This window comes from Leptodactylus fuscus, chromosome 2 (genome assembly GCF_031893055.1).
Source record: "Leptodactylus fuscus isolate aLepFus1 chromosome 2, aLepFus1.hap2, whole genome shotgun sequence".
NCBI lineage: Eukaryota > Metazoa > Chordata > Amphibia > Anura > Leptodactylidae > Leptodactylus > Leptodactylus fuscus.
The window spans coordinates 186,894,073-186,912,344 of NC_134266.1; positions in this window are offsets into that span (position 1 = coordinate 186,894,073).

The window sequence follows — 18,272 nt, forward strand, 5'->3', positions numbered from 1 at the left end:
TCAGGGCAGGTGTCACACTGATAAATGGTGTCTCTCCTTATTCCTCTTTTGTAACACACTCTGCATCTTTTCTGAGTTTTCCCTTTTTTAGCAGTTTGGGGGACTTCACCAGGAAAATGTTGCCCTGGTACAATACGGGAACCATGAGTTTCAGAAGTACTGGGGCCTGGCACTTCTAGGTCCCCAAATATCAGGGACTTGATAATTGCCTCCTGAAACTCAAGGAAAGTTCCTGTGTGGCCTGCACATCGTGATAGCACGTAAGAGTTATACAATGCCATCTGAACCATGTGCACGACCAGCTTTTTGTACCACACTCTTGTTTTTCGCATGGCACTGTAGGGCTTTAGGACTTGATCAGATAGATCAACCCCTCCCATGTACTTATTGTATGCCAGGATGCAGTCTGGCTTGGAGACAGTGGTACTGGTGCCACGCAGAGGGACAGAGGTGCTGCCGCTGCCATTAGCTGTGGTCAGTACAAGGACATCCCTCTTGTCCCTATACTTGACCAGCAGCATATTCTCATTGCAGACGGCACTACTCTTACCCTTTCTGAGGCGCTGCTCAATATGTGCCCTAGGGAGGCCTCTTTGATTTCTGCGCACAGTCCCACAAGCTGCAGTTCCTCTAGAACTCAGGGACCTAAAGAGTGGGATGCTGGTGTAAAAGTTATCCACATAGAGGTGATAACCCTTGTCCAGCAGTGGGTGCATCAAATCCCACACAATTTTCCCACTAACTCCTAGGATTGGGGGGCAGTCTGGGGGCTCAATCCTTGTGTCCCTTCCTTCATACACCCTAAATTTATAAGTGTATCCTGAACTGCTCTCACATAGCTTATACATTTTAATGCCATACCGTGCCCGCTTACTGGGCAAGTATTGGCAGAATTTTAGCCTCCCTTTGAAACTGATCAGAGACTCATCAATTGCAATGTTCTGATCAGGGATGTAGGACTCTGCAAATTTGGAACTAAAGTGGTCAATGACTGGCCTAACTTTGTATAAGCGGTCAAAATTTGGGGCATCTTGGGGCGGGCACTGGGAATTATCATTATAATGAATGAACTTTAGGATACTTTCAAACCGCTTCCTGGACATAGCCATTCGATAGATTGGAGTGTTGTGCAAGACGTCTGTACTCCAATACTGACGAATTTTAGGTTTTTTCACTATGCCCATATGCAGAATAAGACCCCAGAAAATCTTCATTTCTGCTGCATTTACTGGGGTCCAGTTCTGTGGCCTGGCATAGGAAGAGGTGGCATTTTGTTCCAAAAATTGTTCAGCGTACAAATTCGTTTGGGCCACCATAAGATCTACAAACTCATCAGAGAAAAAGATTTTGAAAAAGTCATTTTCTCTGAAGCCCTCAGTCTCAATTTGTATTCCTGACCGGGCAACAAAGTCAGGAAGCTGAGGCTCATAATTTTCTGGGGGTGGGGTCCACATGGGCTCTACAGGTGGGGCAACTAACTCAGCAATTGTTCTGGGGCGCCTCCTTTGGGGTTGCTCATCACTGGAGGAGGAGGAGGAGGAAGAAGAGGAAAAATAAAGGAATGGGGCATTTTCCTCTTCTCCCTCGCTGGCGGTATCAGTGTCAGAGGCCAGTATGGCGTACGCCTCTTCTACTGAAAACCTTCTTTGGGATGATTGGGACATTTTTGTGTGTGGTGTTTTACTTCAGTATATAAAACTTTATTTCTTGAAACTTTATTTCTTGAAACTTTATTTCTTTGAAACTTTATTTCTTTGAAACTTTTTCAGTGTGGGGTGTGTGTTGTGCTTTAACACGTGTATTTTATGTAAAAAAAAAAAAAAAAAAAACCTTCCCTTCTATCAAAAATGGAGCTATATATAGATTGAAAAAAAACTGAGCCAAAAATCACAAATGTGACCAATAACGTATATTTTATTACTGGTCAATTTGCGGTGGCGAGTTTTACAAAAAAAAAAGCTTGTGCACAAACAAAATTCTCTTTTCTACCTACTAGAAAAAAAAACTGCCCCCAAAATCACAAATGTGACCAGTAACATATATTTTATTACTGGTCAATTTGCGGTGGCGAGTTTTCAAAAAAAAAAAGCTTGTGCACAAACAAAATTCTCTTTTCTACCTATTAGAAAAAAAAACTGAGCCAAAAATCACAAATGTGACCAATAACGTATATTTTATTACTGGTCAATTTGCGGTGGCGAGTTTTACAAAAAAAAAAAGCTTGTGCACAAACAAAATTCTCTTTTCTACCTACTAGAAAAAAAAACTGCCCCCAAAATCACAAATGTGACCAGTAACGTATATTTTATTACTGGTCAATTTGCGGTGGCGAGTTTTACAAAAAAAAAAGCTTGTGCACAAACAAAATTCTCTTTTCTACCTACTAGAAAAAAAAACTGACCCAAAAATCACAAATGTGACCAATAACGTATATTTTATTACTGGTCAATTTGCGGTGGCGAGTTTTACAAAAAAAAAAAGCTTGTGCACAAACAAAATTCTCTTTTCTACCTACTAGAAAAAAAAACTGAGCCAAAAATCACAAATGTGACCAATAACGTATATTTTATTACTGGTCAATTTGCGGTGGCGAGTTTTACAAAAAAAAAAAAGCTTGTGCACAAACAAAAAAAAAGAAAAGGAAAAAAAAATGCAAAAATGCAAAAAAACCTAACAAAAAAATAAAATAAAATTTGGAGAAATGCCAAAAAGGGCTTTCTCAAAAAGGGGAGGGAGGTGAGTCTCTTTTCTGCACAGAATGCAGAGTTTAGGACCCAGAAGCTGGAGGAGCCAGACAGTCTCAGATGCCTCGGTCAGGAAAGGGTGGAGAGGAGATGGGAGGGGGGACAGGAGACGGCAGAGGGGAGAGATGGGCAGTAGAGGGCTGGCTGGGAGAGGACCTAGGACGTCTGGCAGAATCTGATCGAGGTATGACACAGCGGTAACGCAGCAATCTCACGCACAGGGCTCACAGGACAGCACGGGTTCTGCTCTGCTCGCAATTCCCAGAGGGAGTGATGTAAGCAGAGCAGTGCCCGAAGTTTACACCGCCCTGCACGCCATTGATTGGTCAATCTGCCATGATGCTGGCAGATTGACCAATTAAAACATCTGGAGGGGGTCGCACCACTGTACGCCCCCCAAACACTCGACAGGGATTGGTGCAAGGTGTAGCTCCAATCACTGTCACTTTTGTACCGATCTGTCGGCACAGATCATTGGATCTGTGCCGGCAAGCTGCAATTAGACATTGCGAAGCAATCGTCCAATTGCAGCGATCCACGTGGCAGGGAGGGGGTTAAATCTTCCGATTCATGTAAAGAAAGTTGTCTGCTGTCATGGACAGCAGCAACCTTCTTACAGTTTCCGTGTCTTGAGACACGGAGGCTGTTTATAACCATGACGTATTATTACTTCATGGTGCGCGAAGTACCTCGCGTCCATGACGTAATAGTACGTCAAAGGTCGCTAAGGGGTTAATATACTCTGGGTTCTCTTTAGATCCCAGAGTATAATAGCTGGAGACCCAGGCGAAGTGACAAAAAAAAAAAAAAAAAAATTTTTTATAAATTTTGAATATTTATAACCTTCTGTGATCTCTTCTGGGTCTCCTCATGGCTCTTCTCTGAAGTCATACGCCTGAGGTCTTAGCTGAGGCTTGTGATTGGGCCTTAAAAAACAAAAAATTTTTAAATTATTTGGGATATTCGGGTTGAGTCGGGTTAGTTCCAAACCAAGTTGCCCATCTCTAGTTGATAGAAATACAGTACATATAGCACAGGTAGGAAGCAACAATGGTGGTTCTGTTCTACAAAGCACTGCATTAGCCATTTACACAGTCCAGTCATATTAATGTGACCACTGCTTACTTTTGACGTCAATGTTAAATAACCAATTGCAGAAGGCACGTGTCATCAGCCATCTAGGTGCACTCATGATTGTGGAAGGTACGATTAATCAACACAAGTATGCATCTATCCTTGCGGACCATGTTCACCCCTACATGCGAATTGTGGCATCTACCAGCAGGATAATGCGACATGCCATAAAGCTCGCAGTGTACACGAGGAGGAGCACCAGGATGAGTTTACCGTATTCCCTTGGTCAGCAAATTCCCTGGACTTGAACCCAATCGAGAATCTGTGGGACCACCTCGATCTGGTTGTTCGCGCCATGGATGCTCAACCGTGTAACCCAGCGCAGCTGGACACGGCACTGGAGTCGGCATGGCTCAACATCCCAGTGAACATCATCACAACATCCCCTCTCTTCCTGCACGTTTCGGAGCGGTCCGCTCTGCAAAAGGTGGTTATTCTGGAGTTTGACAGGTGGTCACATTAATGTGACTGGACTGTGTATGTACAGTCCTATGAAAAAGTTTGGGCACCCCTATTAATCTTAATCATTTTTTGTTCTAAATATTTTGGTGTTTGCAACAGCCATTTCAGTTTGATATATCTAATAACTGATGGACACAGTAATATTTCAGGATTGAAATGAGGTTTATTGTACTAACAGAAAATGTGCAATATGCATTAAACCAAAATTTGACCGGTGCAAAAGTATGGGCACCCTTATCATTTTATTGATTTGAATTCCCCTAACTACTTTTTACTGACTTACTGAAGCACAAAATTGGTTTTGTAACCTCAGTGAGCTTTGAACTTCATAGCCAGATGTATCCAATCATAAGAAAAGGTATTTAAGGTGGCCAATTGCAAGTTGATCTCCTATTTGAATCTCCTCTGAAGAGTGGCATCATGGGCTACTCAAAACAACTCTCAAATGATCTGAAAACAAAGATTGTTCAACATAGTTGTTCAGGGGAAGGATACAAAAAGTTGTCTCAGAGATTTAACCTGTCAGTTTCCACTGTGAGGAACATAGTAAGGAAATGGAAGACCACAGGGACAGTTCTTGTTAAGCCCAGAAGTGGCAGGCCAAGAAAAATATCAGAAAGGCAGAGAAGAAGAATGGTGAGAACAGTCAAGGACAATCCACAGACCACCTCCAAAGAGCTGCAGCATCATCTTGCTGCAGATGGTGTCACTGTGCATCGGTCAACTATACAGCGCACTTTGCACAAGGAGAAGCTGTATGGGAGAGTGATGAGAAAGAAGCCGTTTCTGCACGTACGCCACAAATAGAGTTGCCTGAGGTATGAAAAAGCACATTTGGACAAGGCAGCTTCATTTTGGAAACAAAAATTGAGTTGTTTGGTTATAAAAAAAAGGCGTTATGCATGGCGTCCAAAAAGAAACAGCATTCCAAGAAAAACACATGCTACCCACTGTAAAATTTGGTGGAGGTTCCATCATGCTTTGGGGCTGTGTGGCCAATGCCGGCATCGGGAATCTTGTTAAAGTTGAGAGTCGCATGGATTCCACTCAGTATCAGCAGATTCTTGAGAATAATGTTCAAGAATCAGTGACGAAGTTGAAGTTACGCCGGGGATGGATATTTCAGCAAGACAATGATCCAAAACACCGCTCCAAATCCTCAGGCATTCATGCAGAGGAACAATTACAATGTTCTGGAATGGCCATCCCAGTCCCCAGACCTGAATATCATTGAACATCTGTGGGATGATTTGAAGCGGGCTGTCCATGCTCGGCGACCATCTAACTTAACTGAACTTGAATTGTTTGTCCAAAATACCTTCATCCAGGATCCAGGAACTGATTAAAAGCTACAGGAAGCGACTAGAGGCTGTTATCTTTGCAAAAGGAGGATCTACTAAATATTAATGTCACTTTTCTGTTGAGGTGCCCATACTTTTGCACCGGTCAAATTTTGGTTTAATGCATATTGCACATTTTCTGTTAGTACAATAAACCTCATTTCAATCCTGAAATATTACTGTGTCCATCAGTTATTAGATATATCAAACTGAAATGGCTGTTATAAACACCAAAATATTTAGAACTAAAAATGATTAAGATTAATAGGGGTGCCCAAACTTTTTCATAGGACTGTATGTACCTACTTTGGTAGTACAGCACTGACTGTCTCTACCTGTCCTAATCTGATTTATTGTGCACTGAAATTTGCATGTGGAATAAATCCCTCTCTGACGCTGTAAGTTAAATATGGTTTCAAGTTATTAGGGTCTAGATTACACAAAGGTAAGTAGCAAAATGAGTCTTTGAGTTTGAGAGGCCACTGTATATATCATATTCATTATTTTTATACTTTATTTTTATACATATATTTTGTAATAAAGTTAATTTGCATAAAAAGATGCCATGAAAAATTATACATTATCTCAACATAACAGTACAATAAAGCTATCTTTTGTTGTCCATCTCATTTTCAGGAATTACAATTAAGCAAAAATATCTTCTCCATTTCTGATTAAATGATACAACAAGATAAGGTGCAAGTGTTATTCAGTCAAGGGCAATTAAACGTATCTATTATCTAATGCAGCAGACAGCTTAAGATGTTAGAAGTGTTTCATTTTACCCATTAGTGAGAACATCATAAGGGTGCAAATGTGCCTTAATATGCAGTCCATAAATAGCCCATCTGTTATCCATTAGATCAATATGAATAAAAGTTCAATTTATCCCAGAATTCTATTCAGTATTTAAGTTAAAAAAAAATATAACTTTTGATTTATATTGGTGAAAATGTATCTATCCTGGTTTAAGGCAATCCTAAAATTAATGAAGCATCAATACGCATTTATGAAAATTATTATTCTATCTGTGAGTTGCCATTCTTGGACTGTGTCTGGTTTCACCTGCAATACCAGACACGGTCCATAGGCAAGCATATAGACTTCAGTTGAACCTTATGTTGCCTTATTATTTAGAACAAGCAATAGAGAGATGCAGATGGAGTCAAACTAGGCTCAACAAGACATTATCAATAGCGGCAAAAATACACGCCTCTACAATTTTTACATAAAGCACATCTTCAGAAGGTACTCCTAAAATGGCGTCAAACACACTCTATTAGGAAAAATCTCACCCCCTTTGAAAGGTCTGCCATTGCAAAAAATAAATTTCTCCGCAAAACATCTTTTGTACTCGCTAAATTTGTAAATCCCATAAAGATTTCTAAACCTGCTTTCCTGACATCTTGGGAAATGGAGCTTAAAATAACGCTCTCAGATGACCAAGTGAAACAAATCTTATCACACTCACATGGTTTCTCTACTTGCACCCGTATGCAAGAATCACATTATAAACTTCTCACAAGGTGGTACCATACTCCACAGAGGTTACACAGTATGGATCTTTCAAACTCAGACAAATGCTGGCGATGCCAATCACACGTTGGCTCTTTGACACATATTTGGTGGCACTGTCCCATCATCAGACATTTTTGGGAAGACATCCAGTCAGTCATTAGAAAATGCACCTCCCCCACTTTTTCTCTCACGCCTGAAATAATCTTCCTCGCGCTGCCCTCGGCCACATACAAACCTTCCAAGAAAAATCTTTCTTCCATTCTGATATCCACTGCAAACTCACTTCTCCCAAAGAAATGGCTCGATCCACTTCCACCCACCAAAATAGAATGGATCGAGAAAGTAAACCAAATAGCACGATTTGAAGAAATTACCAGTTGGAGAGACAGACGTCATGACAGATATGTACAACTTTGGTCACCCTGGAAAAAGCTAGACTTGTAGATAACAGGTCGCTGTTCGCCTCGTTGGTCCCAGTGGGCCCTCCTCTTCTTCTTCTTCCCCTCCCCTCACATTCTCCCACCTTCATTCCTACTTCTACTCTTACTTATCTATACTCCTCTCATACCCTCTTCTTTATTTTGGTCATCCTAACAACCACGCACTTACTCATCCCTGTCCACCCCCCCATCCTTATACCATCCCTTTGCTCTCTACCCCGGTCAATGCTACTCATCAGCCCACATATAAATATTTTCCTGTTACCGCTCCTCATGTTATTCCTACTCTCTCAATTCCACAATCCCCTACCCTTCGAGCACACCTGATGTCATAGACACACAACCGATCCTATATAAAACTTATTCCCCAGTTTGATACTATGGTTAATTGTATAATATTGTTGGCTCTCTAAATAAAGATTACATATTCCACGATTGTACTTATGTTTGTACATGTAAGTTGAATATCACTGTATGTTTTTTCTACCTTATTCTCAATAAAGCTTTTAAAAATTAAAAAAAAAAAATACTAAGGTTAGCAAATAAGAATCTGGTCTGATATACTAGAATGCCTAGCAGCACATAGTGTAAAACCACACTAAAAAAATAAAAAATAAAAATTATATTAGAGAAGTGTGATTGAGAGAGAAAGAATGTGCACTTGCACAATATAGCGGCGTAGATGTACTCTCATCTGGTTGGATTGCATAAAGCCACAGCTACTTTTGAAGTCGTTGAATCAATGAAATCAGTGTGGATTGGAAGTAGAACCTCAAAGTATCACAATTCCAGAAGAAGGTTGCAGCACAGGGAAGAGGGGATCAGGAATCCCAATAAAATTAAAGTATCCACGCTTACTAGTAAAGATTCGTTTATTGATATCCAATCACACTATGCATTTTGGAGTTATCTTCCTTTATCAAGTGTATAAATGGAATGGAATAGTAGTAATACATTTTAAAATTTATAAGAACATACATAGGAAGAACACCCTGAAATGGGAGGAGCAAAGTTAGGAACACATAGGAAAGATCACAAATTACATCAGATACCATCACACAAAATGTTGGGGGTTGGCCTTAATTGAGACCTAAAATAAAGGTTGGGGACCTCCAAAACATTGAGCATGTCCTAGGTGTATAAGCAATGTTACTGCGCATGGTTAAGGATAAAATTTTGAAGGGCTTGTAGAGTCTAAAATTCAGTCTTTAAAAGTGCTGTAGATATTATAGAAATCCAGAGTCTCACCCCCCATTTCTCATAGCTAGTTTCATAAGAGAGGTACAGCATACCAAATCATAACTTACACATAGACAGATAGATTGGAGTCTTCCAAAATCTTTATAATAGCTTTGCACATGGTTGCTACATATTTCTCAACCAATTTGAAGTTGCCAATGTGTAATGTTGAGTAAGTACAAACCAAATTTTGTATAATATTACACAAATTACTGAAGTTTTATTATTATCTATATTGCTCACCAAATTATCCTTCAGAATATGGGTTTATTCACAAGTCAGATTGTAACATCTCTGCCTGTTCGGGCCTCTGCGCCACCCTCTGCTCGCATGCTGTGGCGCAGGAGGCGTGTGCAGTTTGATAATCTGCTTAAAGTTTTTAGTTGCACTGTGTGAACACGGCTCTAGTGTTGTAATTGGATTTGCACCACACCCGTCTTCTGCCCTTGTTCACTCTGTCCATTCAGTGATTGACAGCTTTCCTTCCTATCAGGTTCAGGGCGGGTTCTTCCTCCCCTATTTAGTCTTTGCTCACATTCACACTGGTGCCAGTTATTGCCTCTAGCTTTCTGGTTTTCTTGCTGTTATATTACTTGTACTCTAATCCTTCACCTCTGGCTTCCCTACTGACAATTCTTTTGGACTCCGTTTTGGCACTGCATCGCTCTCCTGTTACCGAACCCTGGCTAGCTGACCTCCCTTTGTTGTTGTTCGTCTTGTCTGCGTTTTGTGTTTCACGTATTCAGGGAGGGATTGTCTTCGTGGTTGTCGCCTATTACCTAGAATAGGGTCTGGCAATAGGAAGGGAAAGCAGGGGGCTTCAGTTTAGGGCTCACTGTCCCTTGTGCCCCTCCCTCCAGGGTTCACCAGCAGCTTCTGGGGAATTATCGTCTGCCATTCCCTAACACAGATATTTTCATCTGTGTTTTGTCACTGTTCTCCATGGATTGCACATGGACCCATTGATTTCTATATGTCTATTCATTCTTCTGGTCACTTAATGGTGCTTGGTTCTGTAGAAAAAAATTAGAACACAATGGGGAAATTTCAGTGATACAGTATCATGGATGGTATAGTAGTATATAACAAGAGAGAAACACATACAAGCTCATGGCTGATAGAGAAATACTAGGAGACATAGTACCAACCATACCATACCAGTACCATAGTTCCAAATATAGTGTCAGCATATTCCACAATGCTTTTACAGATATTGTTAACACTGTCCCGTGTAGGACTTACAATCTACATTCCCTATCAGTATATCTTTGGAGTGTGGAAGGAAACTGGAGAACCTGGAGGAAACCTAAACAAATATGGGGAGAACATACAAACTCCTTGCACAGGACTCCAGCACTGCAAGGCATTAGTGTATACCACTGTGCCACCATGAGAGACAAATAGAATTAAGAGGAGAATGTTTCCATAAATAATTGTAAATTTGTCTGTCAGAAATGTTAGAATAATACGAATAATGTATGTGTTTAATCTCGGATTCCCTTTTAGTTTCCGCCCCCCTGACTCTCCATGGCAGAATGATGAAGCAGAGCTTTGGTATTCTGTCATTAACTAGACCCAGATGGATGAGCCTAATAACCAGAATGTCTTGAGCCACAGACTCTGCAGATGAAGTAGCTGTGAAATCCACAGCAAGATCAAGCAGAATGCTTATTTTTTCAGCATTCTTCTCCCACCTTTGCTTACCAGTGAATACAATGGGAGGCAGAATCTGCTCCTGATTTTGGGGCAGTATCCACCTTCAAATCATAGATTTTGCCATTAAATTTCAGAGTATGAGATAAATATATATGTTTTGTTACAGAAAAGAGTGTAGCATTTTAAAACGTAGAGATGTTTTACTAAGTACGTATGTATTATAATACTTCTGTAAAACTTGGACAAATTTAAAACTTTACAACTTGTAACATTTTAAAATACTAAAAGCTATATATTTTTCCTTATATTGCCATGAGCTGAATCTGTCTCACATTTAAAAACTGTTGAAGACTGGATAGTTCTACTCTGCTGTAGTTCACCACTTTTACATTAAACTAACAAATGGAACCAATTTCTTTATGAGATTATGATGCTTTTTTTACTTTTTTTTAACAATTGTCTCGTTCCATAAGGCTTTGAAAAGAGATATGAACCAGTGAAATCATAAAACACATAATATATAACTAAGTGCTAAAAACCTTTCTAAGATCTTGATAGTCTTTCCACTAGTGCATCTGGCCGTGTACTCGCTCTCTGGTTTCCATGGATTCGGAACATTATTCATTTTGTTTAATAAATATCATTCCTGGCACTCATCTTCCCAGAGCTATAGCAATTTTATTCAAGTGAAGCACACAATGGTTTCAGCAGCCCACCTTAATATGATCTTGGAAATTAATTTCCCATGCAAGCCCTGACATTGATAGTGAAGTGGATAGATGCTGAATTGATTTACTGTTTGTTGCTGGTGCACCCCAAAGCTGGCCCCACTTATGGACATAGTAATTGCAGCGAGATGGAAATGAAACCACATCAACAGAAATAAATGATAGGACTCATATACTATAAAGTAGCATACTGTGGGATTTAGGAACCTTAAATAAATGAAGCATTTTAAATTATCAGTGCTTCACTATAAAAGAGCCAGCACAAAAGTATTGGCCCTGACCTTCTTTCCTGTAACAGATGGAGTATTTTCCTCGGAATTAATATTTGATTTTTTGCATGAATAAAAAGGTCTTTCCAAATACCAAAAATTAATTGGTATTAATATTGCAAAGGCATCGTTCCAGAGCATTTTAGGATCACAGGCTATTTCCAAATGAATAGCTTGATATGGTAATTCTTCCGGGAATACTTCACCCAACGAACATCAAGAAACTCAAATATTGTGATTAGAGGCCAAAGTCACAGAAAAGGCTTTCAAATGTAAATGGGATACAATCTGATAAATGTTTTCAATGTACATCTTCAGCAGGTTATAACTGTTGTGGCATTAGCATATTATATTACCTGATTCAAAGGGCAGCGAGAGGAGTTTAAAAGAAAAAAATGTTTGCTATACAACAAATCGATTTCAGCAGGTAACAATGTCTTGAGATTCTCAGAGTTGTAGATTAGAAAATGTTTATTGTAAAACTTATCTTCAACATTAGCTTGTCTTTTCACCTATCATTGTAATGCATTTGTTGTATATGCAGGAAAAATTCCCAGCACGTGTACAAACATACTATCTTTATACAATGTCATACACCAGGGATATGTCAAAAAGTGTCCTTATTAGAGATGAGCGAAAACTAAAATGTTCGAGGTTCGAAATCTGATTCGAACAGCCGCACACTGTTCGACTGTTCGAACGGGTTTCGAACCCAATTATAGTCTATGGGGGGAAATGCTCGTTTCAGGGGTACGCAACATTCGATCAAATTCTACTTACCAAGTCCATGAGTGAGGGTCGGGCTGGATTCTTCTCCCTGCACAGCGTCCCCACGCGTCTTCCGGCTCTGCATTCACTCTGCTTAGGCATCGGGCCTGGGCAGAGCCGATTGCGCATGCCCGCGCCCGCGCAGACATGCGCATTCGGCTCTGCCCAGGCCCGATGCCTAAGCAGAGTGAATGCAGATCCAGAAGACGCTGCGGGGAAGCTGCGTAGGGAGAAGACTTCTAAAGGTAAGAGAAGAACGAGCGTTGATTAGCAATGTATAGCATTCTGCCAATCAACGCTGGTTCTGCATCGAATCTTAACTTCGAACAGCTGGTAGTATTCAATCGAGTATGAGTATTTCGAATACCGTAGTATTCGATCGAACACCTACTCGATCAAGTACTACTCGCTCATCTCTAGTCCTTATAGCATATCCATGGACAAAATGAGTTGATAAACTTTTGTTTTCAAAAGTTCTACATAGAATAGGGTAGAATGTTGCGCTTTCCTATGCAGAGTTATACAGTAAACAATACATACCAAACAGTACACATTTAACAGTAGTAATAAATGGACTATATACCTCTGCGTGCTTATAAATTTCCATATGTCTTAGTTTCCATCAAAGGAATTCAACAGGTAACAAAATCTGGTCTTAAAATTAGGTGAATACAAATTTAATTGAACAAAACACAATCGATTAGGGGCAAAATGGAAAAGCAATGCGTGAAAAACTAAATCCACCCCATGAGTTAATAGTTAATAGAACCACCTGTAGCAACTCGAAGTAATCATTTTATGTGGGACTTTATTATTCTCTCACATCACATCATTATGGAGCAATTTTGGCCCCTTCTTCTTTACAATGTTACTATAGTTTGTCCATGCCTGTGGGCATTCATTTATGTATGAATCTTTCAAGGTCCAACCATAACATTTTGACTGAGTTGAAGTCGTGACTTTAACTGTGCCATTGCAATACCTTGATTTTTTTCTTTTTCAGCTATTCGGTAGATTTATTGGTGTGCTTGTGGTCATTGTCCTGTTGCATGACCCCAGTTCTGTTTAAGCTTTAGCTGTTGGGTAAATGGCCTTCTATTTGATTAGCAAAGGAGTTCATGTTCTATACAATGACTGTAAGGTGCCACGGTCAACTTCCGGGGCACATTACAGAAGCTTCCTGCCTTCTTCAACAAGCTGGATGGGCAGGCTTTGCCTTCTTAATGGAAAGATGCTATGAAGTACCTCAGTAGAAAAAGACATTGCCTTTTCCATGAAAGATTATTTATTATCATCACTAGAAATCTATAATAATAAAGATCAAATAATATGCACAGTAAATGTATATTACATTACACAGGTTTAGTGAAAAAAATTAACTGAATGTTATCTTTGTGTTTACATAGAGAGATAACACTGTTCAGCCTTTATCAGCAAACTGAAATTAGCTGACCCGATTTCTTGGATGGAAGAGCAGGAGATCACAGCTCTGAAAGTAATCAGGAGAACTCAATTCCCCTCCCCTCCTAAGAGCAGTGAGTCACATCACCCATGCTATAATGCTACAGAGATACAGGTCAGGGACCAAGGAAACAATGGAATTAATAATTTTATATAACAGGCAAACAAAGTAGCATTACGCTAGTAACATAGATAGGATCTTTGAGATGGAAATACCTCTTTAACCCTTGCTGTCATGTTCTATTTAGAAAGATGAGGCTTTTTCCTGGCAACTCATCCAAACAAGCAATACTTGTTCAGTACTGTATATTCTTAAACATTTAACATACTTACATGTGCATTATTTTTTTGTCAATGAGTGTTCATTGGAAGTTCACCTGCAGTCTGCTCACTTTATTCATTTCAATAGAAATAGGAGCGAGGAGGAGGAAATTATATATAAATTGCTACAGTCATTTACTTCTCCCCAGTGAAAGAAAACTCAACAGAGAGATATTTTGAATATTTGGTTTAAAAGCTGTCTTATGTGTGTAGATCAAATATTCTAGTTAAAATACAGTCTTCTGATCACAGCAGCATAACCATTCACTGCAGTCTCTCTCAGTGCAGTATGAGAGGAGAGGCATAAGTGTAATGTCACATAGCAGTAATGTAGACAATGTGACCAGGAGTGGACAGCGGCTCCACTATAACAGAGGAAACATCATTTCCTGTTAGATAATTAAGGGGAATAGGCTCAACAACTACACCTTGAAGGGAAATGCTGCTAATACAGTGTTGGCCAAAAGTATTGGCACCCCTGCAATTCTGTCAGATAATACTCATTTTCTTCCAGAAAATGATTGCAAGCACAAACTGTTTGGTATTAATATCTTCATTTATTTTGCTTGCAATGAAAAAAACACAAAAGAGAATGAAAAAAAAAAAAGTCAAATCATTGATCATTTTACACAAAACTCCAAAAATGGGCCGGACAAAAGTATTGGCACCCTCGGCCTAATACTTGGTAGCACAACCTTTAGACAAAATAACTGCGAACAACCACTTCCGGTAACCATCAATGAGTTTCTTACAATGCTCTGCTGGAATTTTAGACCATTCTTCTTTGACAAACTGCTCCAGGTCCCTGAGATTTGAAGGGGGCCTTCTCCAAAATGCCATTTTGAGATCTCTCCACAGGTGTTCTACGGGATTCAGGTCTGGACTCATTGCTGGCCACTTTAGAAGTCTCCAGTGCTTTCTCTCAAACCATTTTCTAGTGCTTTTTGAAGTGTGTTTTGGGTCATTGTCCTGCTGGAAGACCCATGACCTCTGAGGGAGACCCAGCTTTCTCCCACTGGGACCTACATTATGCTGCAAAATTTGTTGGTAGTCTTCAGACTTCATAATGTCATGCACACGGTCAAGCAGTCCAGTGCCAGAGGCAGCAAAGCAACCCCAAAACATCAGGGAACCTCCGCCATGTTTGACTGTACAGACTGTGTTCTTTTCTTTGAAGGCCTCTTTTTTTCCTGTAAACTCTATGTTGATGCCTTTTCCCAAAAAGCTCTACTTTTCTCTCATCTGACCAGAGAACATTCTTCCAAAATGTTTTTGGCTTTCTCAGGTAAGTTTTGGCAAACTCCAGCCTGGCTTTTTTATGTGTCTGAAGTGGGGTCTTCCTGGGTATCCTACCATACAGTCCCTTTTCATTCAGATGCCGTGATAGTACGGGTTGACACTGTTGTACCCTCGGACTGCAGGGCAGCTTGAACTTGTTTGGATGTTAGTCGAGTTTCTTTATCCACTATCCGCACAATCTGACACTGAAATTTCTCGTCAATTTTTCTTTTCTGTCCACATCTAGGGAGGTTAGCCACAGTGCCATGGGCTTTAAACTTCTTGATGACACTGTGCACGGTAGACACAGGAACATTCAGGTCTTTGGAGATGGACTTGTAGCTTTGAGATTGCTCATACTTCCTCACAATTTTGCTTCTCAAGTCCTCAGACATTCTTTGGTCTTCTTTCTTTTCTCCATGCTCATTGTGGTACACACAAAGACACAGGACTGAGGTTGATTCAACTTTAATCCATTTCAACTGGCTGCAAGTGTGATTTATTTATTGCCACCACCTGTTAGGTGCCTCGGGTAAGTAACAGGTGCTGTTAATTACACAAATTAGAGAAGCATCACATAATTTTTCAAACAGTGCCAATACTTTTGTCCACCCCCTTTTTATGTTTATTATGGAATTATATCCAATTTGGCTTTTTGACAATTCTTTTTGTGGTTTTCCATTGAATACATTAAATGAAGATAATAATACCAAAGAATTTGTGCTTGCAATCATTTTCTGGAAGAAAATGAGTATTATCTGACAGAATTGCAGGGGTGCCACTGTATACTATACATTATGATCAAGGCAAAGTGTTTATTTTTTTAGTTCGTTGATAGCACAGTTTAGAGTGAGTTGCAAGCATACAAACCAAAAGGGAACACTTTCAGTCATTTTGTAAATATTTTTACCTTACACCCCTGCGAAGACACCAAATCTTTATTAAACTATTATGTTTTGGGTGTTAAGAGATTCACATGATTAAGTATACATGGAAATGTAGGCCTGTTCAATACAGTATATATTGCCTTATATAACCAGACACAGGGGTGAACCTACCTGTTTCGCCATCCAAGGCGGACGACAGAAAGCCGCCCCCCCCCCACGGAGGAGGGGGCGGAGCGTAGGGGGTGGGGCGGAGTGAAGGGGGCGGGGCGGAGTGAAGGCATGGCAGAATGGCGTTAGCAGGCAGAGAGCAGGCAGGGAGAGGACCTGCTCTCTGCCTGAGCGTGAGGGGAGGCTGCTCCAGCGGCATCCCCAATCCACCGCTCGGTGACGGTGACGCTAAGCCAGTCCAGAACAGCTTGTCCTGGACTGGCTTAAGTAAGCAAAAATGCCGCCCTCCCTGGGGCCCTGGCATAGCGCCGCCTGAAGCGGTCGCTTCAGGTTGCCTCATGGGAGGTGCGGCGCTGACCAGACACTACAGCCACTGGAAATGTTGAAAACCACTTAAAGCTGCTTTACAAGAGCAGTAAATAAAAATGAAATATAATACTGGTATCTATTTTAATAATTCAGAATGCATTATCTCTACAGATATTCACAGGTTACATCAAACCAATTCAAGTTTTTTGGGACTTTTAGATTCTGTATGTAGTGTTGTAATATTACAAAAAAAACATCTAAACTATGTCACATTCTCAAATATGACACTTGTCAGTTATTTGTGTTGATATCCAATTACTATTATCTTATGTACTTGACGATAATAAAGAGGCTGATCTTTGAAACATCACTTGAAAATGTGAAGGGAGTTCTAGAAAATAGATGCAAATGTCATTGAAACGGGTTTCTAAACAAAATAGAATTGATGGAATTATTTAGATTCCTTAACATATTTGTAATGAATAATTAATAAAAATTAGCAAATCCCTTTTAAAAGTGTAATGTGGTGGAAACCATTGTTTCACAGCTGTTTGATGTATAAGTTACTACTCAATATAGGCTTGGTCAGGGGCGTTGCTATAGGGGGTGCAGTGGTAGCAAGCACTATAGGGCCACAGATCCTCAGGGGGCCCCAAAGCACCCAAAATTATACCATTATAAATAATACATTATTCTAAATAGCACTGGGTAATGAGGCACCCTTTTACAAATTTAGTATCAGATCTGGAAGCTTCAAGTTATGCCTCTCATACATGCATTCATTTATTGCTCAGTGCATTTTCTGTTATAGTGTATTGGTTGCTGTACATTTCACTTTTTATGCTGAGTTCTTTATGTACATCTGTTGTGGGGAATTGGCTTCCCTGTACTTTCCTTCATCTATGACGGCGTAATGGGCAATGTAGTAATTGTCCTTAGCGCCCTTACAAATGCATTAATCCCACTAATATTATAAATGTGAAAGTTTCTGTATTTGGATGTTTGTTCTTCAATCCTAGCCAAATGGCTGAACAGATTTAGGTGACATTTCACACATACCTACATATTCACCAGAATGGAAACATAGGCTACATTTTAGGTCCTACACTCCACCGGAATCCCGGCCACAACCGGTGAAAGTTGCCTCCGACTTCGCTGCAGGTCTTAAGGTGACGCCATCGCAGGTCTTTCAGCGGAGCTCCTATTGGCTGGCTGTAGTCTGGGGGCGGGCCGCAGGGAAGCCGAACGGACTGATACGTTGGTGGCATAGCGTGGCCGGCACCAGTTTCCAAGTTCACGCTGGAAAACATGGTGGCTACTTGCAGCTCCGGAGCGACGACGCCATGCCAGCCAGCAGCACGGTGCCAGCATAGGTTGCAGCCGTGCAACAACACATTCGTCAGACAACCGCACCTGCCCACGAACTTGCTGTCCAAATTACACACACTGCAGAAAGGACCTACCATTCCGCATGATGTTCCGGCCGCCCCACACGTCGCTCGGCCCCACCTTTTCGGTAAGTACAGCTGGCTGGGTGCTGTTCGCTCTGG